Source organism: Felis catus, chromosome B4, assembly GCF_018350175.1.
Source record: "Felis catus isolate Fca126 chromosome B4, F.catus_Fca126_mat1.0, whole genome shotgun sequence".
Classification (NCBI taxonomy): domain Eukaryota; kingdom Metazoa; phylum Chordata; class Mammalia; order Carnivora; family Felidae; genus Felis; species Felis catus.
This window is the reverse complement of record NC_058374.1, coordinates 9803706-9820202: the sequence shown is the minus strand read 5'-3', so window position 1 is coordinate 9820202 and position 16497 is coordinate 9803706. Positions and strand designations below refer to the sequence as shown.

The window sequence follows — 16497 nt, the reverse complement described above, 5'->3', positions numbered from 1 at the left end:
TGGAAATGCCAAAGATAAAGTGGGTTTATAAGGTATGTATCAACCTTGAGGTGTCCTATCCTCTTCGGAGGAAAGTAGAATTTGCCTTTCTAAATCAAAATGAGAACAGAATTTCTGGACTCCAAGAGGCAGAGATCTAACAAAGAGTTTAGCATATTTTGGATTCCCTAGAATATAAAGTACCAGGCAATGTGTGGCAATGCAAACCATGACTCCAAATCAGGACAAGCTACATAATTTTTAGTTCCCAGGGCAAATTAGAAATGCAGGGTCTCTTGTTTGCAAATTATTAAGAATTTCAAAATAGTGATAGCAGAGCTTTAAACAATTTATGGGACTCTTCTAAGCATAGGGCATTGTGTCTTTACACAGTTGACACCCCCATAAAACCAGCCTTGCCCAAGTTCACTGCCTGAAGGGGGGATTTCTCAAACGTCCACATGGTCCTCAAGCCCAATGCTGACATTTTTTTTTTCACAGAATAGATGTGAACAGCAGAATTGCCCACACTTTACAGCAATCCCTACAATTCTGTCCAAGCTACTATTTGAAACTTGGGCTTTAGGGATGAATTAAAAACTTCTTTATAGAAATGCAAAGAAGCAAGCAAGCATAATTTCCATAAAAGAGAGAATAATTGGGAAAAAATTAGACTTTCAACTTTTCCTTCATTGTTTAAATATTCTTGAAAGGTACAAGATAAAAACTGCATGCCTTATTTAGATAATAATTTAAATCTGTTGATTTTATTTTGCTCTAATGAGAAAAAAAAAAGTTTAATGGTGGTGTATTTGTCAGCATAGGTAGGGTTATGCTATAGAAACAAATAGACCCCATCCTGCAAAGGATAAATATAACAAAAGCTTATGTCTCTTGCCCAGTGTAATTACAGCTGACTCTCCAGGGCCTCTGTCCTTTATATGGCAACTAAATTTAGTGCTGGCTTCAAATATGTATACAAAGGAAATCCATAAACTAATTGCTAAGGGGAGAGATTATATACATTTGAGTGTCTTGCACTCAAACACATGTTCACTGTCTCCACAGGGGTAAACTAGGTCCAGTGTACCATATTCAGCAAAAGAATTTAGTTCACACCTTTCACAATTGTGTCTTTTCTTGCCAAACACTAAAATGCTACTCTATGTTTTTATAGGAAAGCACAATTTCATTTCTCACGGCAACAGGCAGTGAAATTTTGCAGGAGAAAAACTGTGGCTCTATCTCATATGCTTTTGCAGCCTGGAGAATCTACTCACTTTCTTTGCTCAAGAAAAATCAACACAGAAACCAGATGATACTTTCATTTCAATCAAGAGTTTCACAGAGCCTTGGAGACACAAACAAGATTTATGGCTTTTTAGAAGCTATAGTGTAAAAAACAAAATTACTTCAAAAACTCTATTTTCTTGAAGTTAAATGCAAATCAAATAGGCCCTAATCTACTCAGCATTTATCTAGTGCCATTTTCCATAGTGCCTAGAAATTTAATATGATTATTTAGCATTTATGTGGCACGTTCTATTTGCTGTTTTTAAAAATCACTCTGCTCAGTCATTTTTAATCTGCTCTATGAGTTTTGACAGGCCAATTGGTCCCATTTTACAGCTGAGGATACTATGATATTTTCAAATTCCTACATTGTTATATGGATCCCAGTGCTTGATCTTGTAAGTCTGCTGCTGTCTAAGACCATGTCCTGCCAATGTCAGTAAACAGGCTGGGTAGGAAACTTGGCCAGGCCTCAAACTTTCTTTAGTTGTCAATTGGTGTCAGTCATCCTCAACCCCTCTTCTTCACTTGATACCTGCTTGAAAAATTAATATTGACTGGAAGATGCACCCTCTTCTGTTGCATTAGATTAGAAGTTTTCTGAAGTAAATAAAACAATTTGAAAATTATGTGTTATTCACAGACACCTGGCTGTATCTGTATTCTCTCTCTTCTACTGGTTGGGCCTCGTTGGTAGGGCTTGGTACCATCGTGTAAAGAGACACGTGAAGTTAAATGCACACAGTGCATGAGACACTGAGATCAAGGTCATAGCTGATTCCAGCACAGGATCATCACATTATTGCATTTCTTATGGATTGAACACATGGCTGTGGATGGTCAATTTATAAACGTGTGATCTTTCCAAAGTCGGTCCTGGATACATATGGATCAGAGCAATCTATCACTGGGGCAATTCTGCCACTATGGTTGGGAAAACAATTCAAACTATGTGAACAGAAATCCTTACTTCCTCTAAGAAACTTCTGAAGTTCTCTTTGATAGAATTTTTGCTCTTTCCATCACCAGGTTATAGCTCTTTTTTTATCTGCACAAAACTGATCTCACAGAGGTTTGTGGATATAGACTTTATTCCTGTGTGTGTACATCTCCCTTTCTCAAACGGGAAGAACCCTGCGGTTAAGGTCTCTTCAAATATATTCACATATCCTCATACAGGATTTTCACACACAAGCTTCCAATTCATGTATATTAAATATAATTTAACAATGTCAATTTTTACTTCAGAGTTTCTGAAGATATCTCCATTTTCTATTATTAGTAGACCTGTGCCCAGGTGTGATGATTTATATTAAAAATACTGTTGGAGTAATTTTCTGACCCACTTCTTTCAAAAACTCTAAGAATTTTTACCAGTACACAGAGATAAAAGAGAATCTAAACCTGCGCTTAAATAGAGACCAAAAGCCATACTTTGCTCAGGTGTTCTAGGACTCAGTTTGTGTCATCTCATTTAAAAAGCTTCCGCAGGCATTCCTAGATAGGGTCAGGCACTTCCTCCATTGTTACCCTCCCAGAGTACTTCAAACTCTCTGTAATTGCAGCATGTGATATACCGTGTGACATTTATTTATTTACACAACTGCTTCTTAATAACAGAATGTAAACTCCTTTAGGGAAAGAGATGTTGTATCTGTATCATCCTAGTGCTTTGCAGCAAGCAGTGTTTATAATGATGCTCGGCATATTCTTATTACAGGTAAGTCACTTAACTTTTGAGCATTACAGACTGACAGAGATAACTCCTAAGTCTACTTAAAGTCTGTGACAGACCACTTGGATGGCCTAAAACAGATTTTATGTAAGGCAACCATTACACCAGCTAGTTTCCTGGTATCTGAAACAGAATAAGGAACCCTGATTAAGTAAAGAGACTAAAATGATCACATCTACTCCACAATTCCCAGGAGATTTCAAAGCAAGGTCTCTGTAGCAAACATACACCCCTTCCAACAAGGTTCCTATGGGTTGAGTTCCTTTAACAAGGTCTCTTTGCATTTCTAAAAGATGCATAGCTGAGTAATATGGAATTTCCTCAAAAGTGTGGGGTTACATTGTGTGGATGACAGCAGTGGACGCTGATGGTATAAACAGAATTGATGCAATTTCAAAGATGCCACCAGAGAAGCTTCAGGAAACTCTTCTTTATTTCCTTTTCTCATCTCTCATTTGGGTTGGAAGTGATAAACTTAAAAATAGGCTAAGCTGCTTCTTAACGTTTTTCCTCTTCTCATTGGTTATAGCCTGGTTTTGTCCCCTGTGTACTGAGAACTCTAAGAGACTGGACTGATGTTTAAGTCTTAATTTAATTAAATTTTAAATGGCAGTCTGCTTACTCCATCTTCCTTTCAATTTGCATCAATAAGCACCTGCCAAAAGAATATTTAGAAGCATTTTGATGGAAAGTTTGTTTTAGTAATTATCATGTCAACCTCAGCCTTTCTTGTTTTTCTTTTTTTTATAACTTCTCCACCACAATACTTCCCATATGGTAAAGTGGCCTTGATTTTAAGAGTTAATATAAATGTAAAAATGGTTTTTTGGAAGAGGAAGGAAAAAAGAAACATTATTTCCACAGTAAGATACATTTTGATTCAGAAAAGTAAAACTATGGAAAAAATTATGCATTTAAAGCAATACTCAGATTTTTACCTGACATGTTGAAATGACCTCATACCAGAGCTGTCTTTCCTTTTTTTTCCAAAATAACTCAGGACATTCTCCAGTCCAGTGAAAGAGTTTCTGGGTCCAGCAGGCTACTGCTCTTCCCTCCATTTAATGATAAAGAGAAAAAAAAATTCCGGTCTTATCGAACTTGAACACTTGTCCCTTTTGAACATATTTGAGCTATGATTTGAGTTATTCAAGCTTCTCACATTACAATTTAGACTCCCTTGCCTCCCACTAAATCTTACTACTGCTCCTCCCTACACACCCCTACTGCCCAATTTAAGACACTGGGAAAATTCAACCATATATTTCTTTGTTTCTGCCTCTGAAATGCTGAATTCCAATTGCGAAAACCATATTTTGTATTTATTGTCTGCTGCTCCCTCCAGATCCACTCAAGCCATCTCTGTCCTGCTGGAGACTGGCTTCCCTGGATTTGATCGCCCACACTTAGTGTCTGCCAAGGAGTATAGCTCCTACTGAAAGGTTCCCCCTAAAACTACAGCTCTGTGAGGTGCTCTCTCCTATCACCCCCTCAGCTGCCCTCCCCTCCCCAACCTGGTTACCTCTAGGATACCTCATCGCCAGGATACTTTGACAATTTTTCTTATTTCTCTTTCAATGCATTTGTAAATGAACCTTTGTGAAACTTTCTTCCATTACTGCATTTGAGTAGTGCATTGTCTTTTTCCTGCCATGACCTTTATAATAATCACCCTTACACACACACACACACACACACACACACACACACACACACACACACACAAATTGTTAAGTAGATAAAAAGACACAGTAAGATATCCTATCACTTATTTTTAGTATTTTAATCTTTTCCATGTTTTCATGCTAATCAGGTCTTACTTTTATTAAAAAGAAAAAGATCACTATGCACAATGAAATGATAGGGTCATGTGATTCGACACTAGCTTTGTTCAAGGTGCAACTAGCCAACATCTTTCTCATCCCTAGTTAATTCGCTAGCCTGTCCACATCTGATATTTTGTAATCTTCCTTGCGTGTGCAAACCACCCTATGCTCACTTTTTTCCACTGATGGAGTTTTGGTTTCAGGGAAGAAAAGCAAGTACAACTGATGTGAAATCCTCCAGTTTCTTTTGTTATTACTTCAGAACTCCATAGCTTCAGTAATATTGTGTATTTTCATGCCTCCAAGAACTTTGAAGCCATTTTTCCCTCCAAGATTTACACCTGCATCTGAACTCTTAAAACCATCTACTCTTCTATTCCATAGGACTTATCTCCATGAATTACCTCTTTGATCTCTTCTATCTTTACTCTAACTCTCTTCACCGGTTTTCTCTTTATCCTCTATAAACATCTTCCATTCTCTGCCTTTATTTTTTTAAGGAAAATGTCTATTCCCTGTGCTGCTTATCATTCAACCTCTTACTGTTTTTTCTGCTCCTTGTTCTCTATTTTTACTTATTCTCTCCTCTGAAATTGTACTTTCAAAGGTCATCAACGTCTTTATATTTATCAACTACCAATGGCTTAACCCTTACCTGTGGCATCTGGAAGTTCTGAGAATGTTGTTTTTTTCCTGAATTCTATTTTTCCGTGGCTTCAGTAACACTCCAGGCACCTTGGGCTTTTAAAGTCCCTATAAAGATTCCCTCATGGGCTCCTTCCTTGACCCTTCCTCTTAACATCCCATTTGTTTTAAGCTTTTTTGGTATGTTCTCAACCTTCTTTTCTCCTGATTTTACACATTTTTGGAACTTAAACAATATTTTTCAGTTAATTGCCACAAATTATATTTTTATTTCCCTTTCTAGCTACAAAGACAAACTCTCAACTATTTCTCAGTGTTTCAATACAGGAAACATGAAATTTGGATGAAACATGAAATTTGGATGTTGTTTTGATGGACAGCTTCATCTTAGGGCTTTCTTTGAGGTAGCTTCCACAGCAGATCATTAAACAAACTTACTTTCTTTCTTTCTTTCTTTCTTTCTTTCTTTCTTTCTTTCTTTCTTTCTTTCTTTCCTTTCTTTCTTATGAAAGAGAGGGCACAAGTGACTGAGGGGCAGAGAGAATGAGAGAGAGGGAGAGGGAGAGAGAAAGGAGAGAGAAAGAGAAGTAGGGCTCACCCAAACCTGGGCTCAAGTTCACCCATGTGGGACTCGAACTCATGAACTGTGAAATCATGAGCTGAGCCGAAGTCAGATGCTTGATGACTTAGCCACCCATGCTCCTGACCATTAACCTTTATTAAGCTAAGTCTGCAACAAATATCCTTGCCGATTCTTCATTCCTGACCTTAATACTAACCCCAAACTCCTCTCCATATTTGAGGCCATTCTAAAATCTCACTCCGAGGCTCTTCCAAAATCATACATCTCATACAATCCCCTTCTTACATATACTCAGATGTTCTCCTTTTCTTCAGCATGAACTCTAAATTTCATAGTATGGTATCCAAATCAGGTCTATGCCACATGGTCTATTTTTTAAATTTACTTTTTGTACCTTGTTATTCAACAATGGTGAACTATTTACTAGTTTCTGAATACATCATGCACTTCCATGTTGTCTTTTTATGGTGTCCCCCAGAATGCTCTTTTTTTCCATCTGTGTCACTGAAATCCTACTCATTTCTAAAATGCAATTTAAATCATAGTAGGGAGTATTAAATGCTCTCTTTTTCATACTACCATAACATATTGTTTTGTAACCATATTTACTACATATGTATTGGTGGTTGTCCTTCATTAAATCATGAGCCATGATTTCTTCATACTTTTTTTTTTAGTTAGTTAGTGGGGGAAGGGCAGAGAGAGAGGGAGAGAATCCCAAGCAGGCTCTGCACTGTCAGCACACAGCCTGACGTGGGGTTCGAACTCACAAACTGTGCAATCCTGACCTGAGCCGAAACCAAGAGTGGGACCCTTAACTGAGCCACCCAGGTGCCCCTGCTTTCTTCACACTTTAATGAAAAATGAAAACATAATTTTGGGGTCATAGTATAGCCAGGTTCTAAAACGGATGTGGGAAAAGGGGGGAAACAAAACTAATACATGCCTAGGACTAATATGTTATTAATGTACTTCAAATAAAGAATGATCTTTTTAAAGGTATAATTGTGCCAATAGATAGTCATTTGGAGATCTTTCACCCTCTATTTTAAATAATTACTCAAGAGCTTTTAATTGAGTGTATCTCTTAAGACATATTTTTCTAGTAAGACTATTTACCCTTTGAATTTGCTTAGCAAACTACTTCCCATATAATACAAATGTAAATTTCAGAAGTGTGTCTCTCTCTATCACACAAAATTCTAAATTAAAAGTGTCTAGATAAATGAGGATTTATTACAATCCAACACATTTTCTTCTTTTTTATGGCACTGAAGTCCTTCTAAGGTCTTCATAACCATTAATTACTTTTATGCTTAAGATATTGCTATGAGCTAGGGAGAAGAGAAATATTATTTCCCCTTGGTTTAAGTAGAAACAAAGAAAGGGACAGATAGATGGTTTGGAGTAATTTGTTAAGACCCCTCATGAGATAGAGACAAGTCATGAACACAGTGTTTTAACCTGGGTCACGGTGCTTTGCCCTAGAATGGCTACTTTCACGTGCTCCCACTCCACCAAACAGATTCCAAAATATTCCAACTCCATCATGAATTTTACCAATTTTTGCCTATATCTTCAAAAAGAAAATTGAACCGTGGCAGAAAACTGCTGAACTCATGTGGTTTTCGGGTTATGTGAGGATCATTTTCCCCAGGTGGTACATTTCTACAAAATAGGCTCCCCTATATTTATTTCATCCATAAGTGAAGCATTTTGGTTTTCCAGGTTTGCCTTTTACTTAAAATGAAAGCGTATGTGACCCAAGAAAAGCTAAAACAGCCTAAGTAGTCCATACTTAATTGAGGATATTCTTACAGGCCTGAATATCTGTTAATATTAATAGTATTTTAAAACCTGGAAAACTCTGTGCAATAATCTTAATTCCACTCCTCAGCACGGGTATATATATATATATATATATATATATATATACACACACACACATATGTATATATACATATGTGTGTATATATATATATATTTTTTTTCTCTCCTCAAGAAATGGAAAGCAGCCCATTCATCACTTTCTATTGTTCAGATTATGTGGAATCTCATTTACTTTGGCTGACTAGACTTTTAAGATAAGAGCTAATCCTTTCAAGTGGATGGTTCAATAGAGTGAGCCAATGGGGACAGCCAAGTGAATTTCAGTACTGTGGGCATGGAAAGGAAATTGCCAAGAAAACATAATCCCCTGTAGATTTTCCTACCTGAAAGGCCAACTTAAGATTTGAAACCCACCCAGTTGGTGGCAAGAAGCCCAGAAAAATGAGGCACCTGACTCCCTTAAGCCAAGAATCTCTGGAATGGGAGAGACAGGTAAGTGATGAAAAAGAGCCTCATTCTAACAGCACAGATGGCCAATGCCATCCCCGCCAAATGGCTCACCAGGTCTGACAAAGGGGGCAGGTGATCAAACAGACTAAGGCTGAAACGACTGTTCTAAATAGTACTGGAAAGTGTGACAGGGATGGGGGAGGCGGAAAGAAGCAGAAATAGTCAATTTATGGAAAAATTATTGTCATCTCCACCTGGCAGCATGTCCTTTCGACATCTGCCTTCCTAGGGCTCCTGGATTTTCTCAGCCCTGGCAAGTGGAGATCAGGTGCTTGGGCAGATGATATACTTAGTTCCTGCTGGGCTGGAGGCTGAGTGGCTGTGCTGTCAGTTCCACCTTGGTGATTGATGGGGTGGTGGCAAAGTCACCACTCCATTGGCCCAAACTTGTTCTCTCCCTCCCCTCAGAGAACCAGTGCGGCAAACAAAAGTGGATGGTATTCAAGAGTTACAAAGGAAGGGGAAAGAAGAGAAACCACTGCAAATGAAGGGGACTGTATGCAACACTGGGCCTCCCCCTTAAAATGTGGTTGGTATATGTTAGTTCTCTCTGCTTCCCGTTTCAGTCAGACTCTCTCCCTGAGCGAGGTTATATATTCACCTACTTCTTTTTTATAAATACCCCCACTTTCATCCCAGTGCTCTTATGATTTCTATAGACAGAAAACATGTCAGTGTAGACCTTTTTTTTCTTTTAATTTTGTTTAATGTTTATTTTTGAGAGAGAGAGACAGACAGAGTGCAAGTGGGGGAGGGGCAGAGAGAGAGGAAGACAGAATTTGAAGCAAGTTCCAGGCTCTGAGCTGTCAGCACAGAGCCTGACGAGCTCAACAAACTGTGAGACTGACTGAGCCATCCAGGCGCACCAGCGTAGATCTTTTTAAAAGGTTAATCATGAAATAACCCTCTGTCCTATTTAGTCTAACTCACAAGAGAACTGGGAAATTCCCCAGAGGACTGATCAGTTAAATTTCCTGAGTTTATCTTATGGGACTAGTTAACAAAAGGTTTCCCTGAGAGAGGGTAAAAACAAAACCAAAACCAAAAACAATCCTTCTCCTGAAACCCTACTGTCAAGGAGTCTGGGCACAACATTTCTGAAAGGCCTTTAACCACAGGCAAAACATCCTTAGGAATTCATATGACCTTTGATCCAGGAGTTCATTCTCTAGGACTTTTCTCTCTGAGGGTAAGTAGAGACGTGCACATGAATTTATCAATTAGGAGATTCATTGAAAAATTAGAGGTGACTTAACTTCCAGTAGGGTATTTATTACATCAAATATGATATAGTTATATGGCAAGTTTCTAAATAGATTCAACTATTAAAAGTAATATTGTCAACAAATATTAAACGAATACCATTATCGGTCAGCATGTTCTAAATTCTGCTGTGATAAGAGCAACGACTTCTTTTATCTTAGTGGATTATAGAAATAGAGGTTTGTATATTGCTCACATTGCATGTCCATGGTGGGCTCAATGGGAGATCTGCTCCGCTTTTCCTGAGTTTGGAATAAAGCCTGAGGTTGGTTAGATAATGAGCCTCAATCGTATCCAGATCCAGATCTATGGAATCTGTGAATTCCCTTAAGCAGAAAAGAGTCTTCCTTAGATGTAGTTACATTAGGGACCTTGAGATGGGGAGATTATCTTTAGATTATCCAGGGAGAGTCCTAAATGTAATTGTAAATATCCTTTTAAGAGGGAGGTGAGGGAGATTTGATTACTGGCAGGAGAAAAGAAGGCCATATGACAGAAGCAGAGTCAGAGAGAGAAGATGCTTTGCTGATGGTCTTGAAGAAGGAGGAAGGCATCGTGAGTAAAGAAATGTAATCTCAGAAGTTGGGAAAGGCAAAGAAATGAGTTCTTTCCTACGGTCTCCAGAGGGAGCACAGCCATGCTGACATCTTCATTTTAGTCATGTAAGACTCATTTTGAAGTTCTGGCCTCCAGAACTATAAGAGAATAAATTTATGCTGTGGGAAGCCACCAAGCATGTGATGATTTGTTACAGCAGCGATGCAAATCACATAGAGAGGCTAACCCAACGGATACCATCTTGGTCCTTGCCAGTATCATGGCAGAAAGAAAAAGAGCTTGGGTGGGTTATACTCTGGAAATTAAATGTACTTTCCTAGGAGTAACACAAGTCACTTCCACTGAAACTTCACTGGCCAAAGAAAACTTATGGCTCTGCAAAAACCTTACGGCTTCAGGAACCCTATCCTGAACGTGGAATTCGGAAAACTAGAAATATTTGGTTAGCAGCACTAATTATTATTCATCACACTGAAAATAGGGGTACTATAATAATAAGTGAAAATCAGGTTATAAGTCATGTTACAGAACACCGGGCTATTAATATGGGAAAATAAACCAGAAATGTATACCTATACTCAACATAAAAAAAGAGCCTGGAATGTGTAGAGGCTGCTTTGAGGCAAACAGGTTTGAGCAATGGGATGTGGAAAGGGTCCACAGCTACCACCTGGTTGAATCCAGACAGGCCGGTTGGGCGACCCACCTCAAAATATCCATAAGCCCCAACTAACCAGCGGGCTACTTGCAACCAGGCCCAGTTACTGAAAAAAAGGGAAAATTCCATGTGCGGCCATACCTCTTCACCTTCCAGCTCTAAAAACAGCCCCCTGCCATTGCCTCCTTGCAGAAAGCCTCTCCCCTGCTGCCCTGCCCACCACTCCTTTGTGGTATATTCAGTAAACTTCTATCTCCTTTGTTCTCCCTCAGGTGAATTCTTTCACTGCCCTTGCTACTGACTTCCACCCACTCACCTCACATTTGGGGACCCTCATCTCATTGCAAGAGACATCCCATTTAGACACCACAGAATGAATCCTGTGTTTTTATTGTTTTTCTGGAAAGTTACAGAATAGGCGACTTTTCTTTTTCTCCTTACTTTTAAGTGTCATCAACGAGTATGTATTTTTATAAGAAGCAAGAAAATACACTTTTCCAAGTAGAGGAGCAGGTACACAGTAGTATAACAGTACACAGACCTAAACTTAATATTTAAAACATAATATTCATTTGTGGATGAAAGTCAGGAGTTGGAGACTGTAACAGATTGAAGGGTATGAGAGTCAATTAAAGCCCAAAAGATGACAAAATTTATCTAAGACACAGTAGTTATGTAATACTAGACTCTGGGCAAAACTTCAGGTTTGTTTTTTTTTTTTTTTAACTTAAAAGGTGGTAGTTTTTCAACCCCAATGCTAAATCCAATCTTTTGCTTATTTATTAAATTGATAATGTCACATGCTTTTTCATTTCTCTTCTTACCCCACAATTTCAATGATGATTTCTGGAATAATGGAATCTTAAAACATAGCTATTTAATTAACTTTTACTCCTCTTCATAATGGAGATGCCAGATTCTAATAACCTGTTTGTGTCTTGGTAAAAACACACCATCTTTTTGCTTATGCATCCCAAGCACTGACCTATATGCCTCAGTGGTATCTTTCAAATAATGCCAGAAATTTCAATCGAAAGAACAAAACGGTATATATATACATGTGTATATATATTTCTTATAAACCACAATATCATATATAGTGACATATCTGAAGTCACTAGTTTGTTCTTTATACATATATACATCAGTTCCTAAAATCGCTTCAGATCCATCAAAGTAACATGGATATACTGTTATTCCTAACAAGCTCTTTCCACTACAACCAGATTTATGTTAATGAGGGTGTCTTCTGCGAAGCACCTAAGAATGAGGACTGGTTGCTGGCCAAACCAACCATGAATGGAAGGTTGGAACTTCTAGTCCCACCTTCTGATTCAGAGGATGGGAGAGGGGCCGGAGGTCCAATCAGTTACCAATGGCAAATTATTTAATCAGTCATGCCTCCATAAGGAAGCCTCCATAGAAAAACAAAAGGAGGGTTTTCAGGGAGTTTCCACATTGGGGAGCCAGTGCCTAGACCCAAGCTCCACAAGGACAGAAGCCCCTTTGTTCAGGACCAGACCATATGTATCTCCATGTGGCTGTGGATTTGTGTTCTTTAATATCCTTTGTAATAAACTGGTCATCTGTGGTCCCTCTAGCCATTTAATTGAACCTAGGGAGGAGGTCAAGGGAATCACCATGTTGTAGCTGGTTAGTCAGAAGCCCAAGAAACAACCTGAGCTTGAGACTAGCCTCTGGAGTGGAGGGTAGTCTTCTGGGATTGAGCCCTTTAAGCCCTTTATCTATGGAATGAGATCCTACCTTTGGTTAGATAGTGTTGGAATTGAGTTCAATTCTAGAATGCACTGCTTGTTGTTGAGCACAACCCCCATCCCCCCAGCCCCCCCCCCCCCAACAATTAGAATTGGGTCCAGGAACCTAACTTAGTGTTCTTCTTGGGAATTTAGACGTATTAATTTACTAGGGCACTAGGGCTGCCACAACAAAGTACACAGACGGGGTGGCTTGAGCAACAGCAAAATATTTTCTCACAATGCCGGAGGCTAGAAGTCCCAGATCCAGGTATTGGCAGGGTTGGTTTCCCCTAAGGCCCCTCTTCTTGGTCTCTCTTATTTCTATGTCTTCACATGGTCTTCCCTCTGTGTGTATCTATGTCTTAATCTTCTCTTTTTACAAGGACTCTGGTCCTATTGGATTAGTGCCCATTCTAATAGTCTCATTTTAATGTAATAATCTCTTTAAAGATCCTATCTCCAAATAGAGTCAAATTCTGAGGTACTGAGGGTTAGGACTTTAACATATATACACTCTGGGGGATACAAGTGAGCCCATAACATCAGGTTTTTGAGGAACAATTTACTGACATACAAGAAGCCTCTTTTTTTTTTTTTTTTTTTTTTTTTTTTAAATTGATGGAAATGTTACGTCTAAGAGAGAAACTGCTGTCCAGGAGAATTAAGTATTATTTGGCCTAGCCTTTAAATTCATCCCTGGAGACCAAAATCTTCTTGGAAGAACAGACATACATGCATATTTACATTTATAAACACGTTCTGCAGGCCTCTTCTTTCTGTAAGGGATCTGCATGTAAGCACATTGATCTTCTGGGTGCCTCTAACAGAACATTTGTAGAAGGCAGAAGCTTCCAGGAGAATGGCAATTTACCTCATTCCCTGCTGTAACACACAGCAGGTGTTAATTACTTTGTTATTTCAATTGATCAAAATGCCCCTAATGCCACAATGACTCTGGGCACACTTACCAGTGCTATTTCTCCCCCCATTTATTTAAAAAGCCTGCCTCGAGTGTCTATTTGTTCAGCCAACATTCTGTGTTCCAAATTGTTACTGGCTCATTCTTACCAGAATATGAAATGAATTCTCAGAGTTGACCCTCAGACATGGATCTCTGACACTAACTGCGGTGAGAATATAAGGAGGAGCTAATGTTTATTTTATCACAGGACAAAAATCCTATCATCTGAGTCCCTGAAACTTGCCCCCATACAAATGTGGGCCATTTTGCCATTCCTGGGAAAAGCTCTAATTTCCTAAATAGTGTGTGCATGTGTGTGTGTGTTGTGTTCAAATGCTCATTACCAAATACAGCTAAGTTGGGGCCCCTTGAGCTTTTTGTGATTTAAATGCACAAACACTGGTTCATGGAGCCAGCCACTCAGTATAATGGGGGAAGCTGTTGCTGCTGCTGCTTTTATCCACTAAACAAAATGTTTCTGGTTTGATATTTTATCCACTTTAATCTTAGGAAAGATCAAAAGAAACTATGAACATTCTGTTCAAGTCCTTTGAATATAAACCAATTAAATTTCAAGTAAAAAAAAATGAATGAGAAAGGTCATCCTGGAAGTAGGGAGTCTACGTTTGCACAGTCTTCTACCTGACTCTGTGACACCTAGCAAATCCTGATGTCACTCAGAGGCTCGCTTGTCTCATCTGTCCAGTGGCAATCAGATACCACCTGATATCTACATAATGCTTTAGAGTTTAGAAAACACAGTGAACATTTGATGCTTACAGCTAATCAGCACCAGAGACAGGAAAGGTTGATTAGGACTATCATTTACCATTTGAAGATCCTGAGCCTCATATAAATGACTTCTTCATGGCCACACAGCCAATGAGTACGGAAACAGCACTCATTTTCTAAAGGCAGAGGGGTAAACAAACAAAAAACAAAAAACAAAAACAAAACAAAACACATGTGCTTTTACTGTCTCCTGCTGCATAATCTATGGTTTTATTAAAAAAAAAAATAAAGCCAACTTTTTGGAAAGTTTGCAATAACCTAGCAAAAATACTAAAGCCAAATACCATTTACTCATACTAAAGAGATCCAAGGATAACATAAATAATTTATATCTCCAGACAATACAAATCCTATTTTGCTTCTACATAATTTCATTTGAACAACAAAATAATATGTGTGAAATCATCTGCAGTGTCTAGTTTATATTAGGTACTCAATATATGTTGGCTGAATCTAAAACTATAAAACCTATTTTTTTCTCATAGGCTTTTTTTTTTAAATTTTTATGGATTTTTTTGTTCTTGTTGTTTTCCCCCAGAACTGTTCTCCTTTTAGTGTGCTCTATGAATCATGCCTGAGGATATATCAGATGCCGGGAATGGAAATCGTTTTTGGTGGAACCCATTTTCAGGATTAGGGCAACAAATAGCTTCCAGAGCTATGTCTGGAACATTCTCCACTTCTAAGAAATCTTACTGAAAACCTAGAGATTAATCTCAGGTTCAGAATGACTAAATACTATATGGATGGTAGCCTTAGATGAATTATCTTACCAAGTCTCATTGCTTTTGGCTTCTTAATATATTAGGTTGTATTACTGTATATATTGCTTTATAAGCATTCCTAAGCAGGTTTATGTGCTTTTTTTATAAACAATTTTAAGGTAGGATCGATTAATTCCTAGGTTTTTCTTTTTTCCCCACTAAAGCATGTGACAAGGGGAAGTGCAGCAGGGAATATAAAGAAAGTGGGCTGTGAGTACCACATCCTCAAATTATCAGGGATGTGACCACAGCAATTCATATAGCCATGAACTTGTGATTCCTCATCAAAAAATGGGATGTTGACTAAAAGAATTCACAGGATTTTTACTTCTTTGTAATCTAATCATTTGTAATCTAATGAGTCGCAGTAGATGCAAGAGATCTATATGGTACAAGGACTATACAAATGTAAGTTCCTATGTGAAAACAAAACCTTAAATGTTTCAGCCTGAAAACTGTGTGTTTTGGGAGGGGGGTGCTCAAATATGTCACATTCCAAAGCATCCTTTGAAGTCTGGTGTGTCCATAAAAATGAGTTATGACCAACGGGATGGGCCAAAAGGACACAGAGTACCTTCAGGTCTAACTGATAAGAAATATCCCATACATGTCTCTCTGTCTCCAGGTCAGCTATGTATTGAAAAAAATGGTAGAGCCTTCAATAGGTTGGGTACCTGAATAACTTCATGGAACAGAGTCCTCATCCTCTCCTGCTACCAACTGACTTTATATAAGTGGGAATTAAATCTCTACTGTGTTAATGCATTGATAATTTTTAGTTTATTTGGATCAGGAGCTATCATAGCCCTAGCCAATAAAGCATTATCATTACATGTTAGCCAATATTATTTTATTCTAATATTTGCGGTTATCTTCAGCTTTTCTGTGTTGGAAGCACACCTTCAAATGGTAGAACTTTTAGTGGCACACTTGAAAGAATTAAATTCTGAGTCTGTGAAACCCAAGGGACACACACAGGGAGTCCGATGTGGGACTGGCAGCTTCAGCAGTGTTGGTGACTTCAAGGCATGGACCACAAACTCCAGCAGAGGTGATCAGCAAGGCTCTGCTAATTCATTCCATACCACACTGATCAAAAGATTATCTCTAGCATCCTCTCAGCTCTGCCAAGCGGTTTTAGTTTGCAATTGCTTTCATATTTTCTTTGAGCCTCTATCTTTTATCTTTTATCATATTTCTGTGCCTGTTTCTTTTATCTTGAACACTTAACTTATGGCTCCTAATTCATGTTTATCATTCTACGGTTCCTTGTACGGAACCAGAACAAACTAGGAGTTCAACAAAGGGTGATCTGTTATCTTCTGATGTGAATATAACAAGGA

At 38.4% G+C, this 16497-nt stretch overlaps 1 long non-coding RNA gene across 2 annotated transcripts; it reads left to right on the top strand.

Moving 5' to 3' along the window:
- The first annotated feature begins 12762 nt into the window (after positions 1 to 12762).
- LOC123386807 lies at positions 12763 to 15919 on the top strand. Of its 2 annotated transcripts, none has more exons than XR_006601247.1 (2): positions 12763 to 12905; positions 15780 to 15919. It is a non-coding gene; the product is annotated as an uncharacterized LOC123386807 (long non-coding RNA). The 2 variants fall into 2 exon arrangements; XR_006601248.1 differs by having other exon boundaries at positions 14929 to 15919.
- The last annotated feature ends 578 nt before the right edge of the window (positions 15920 to 16497 follow it).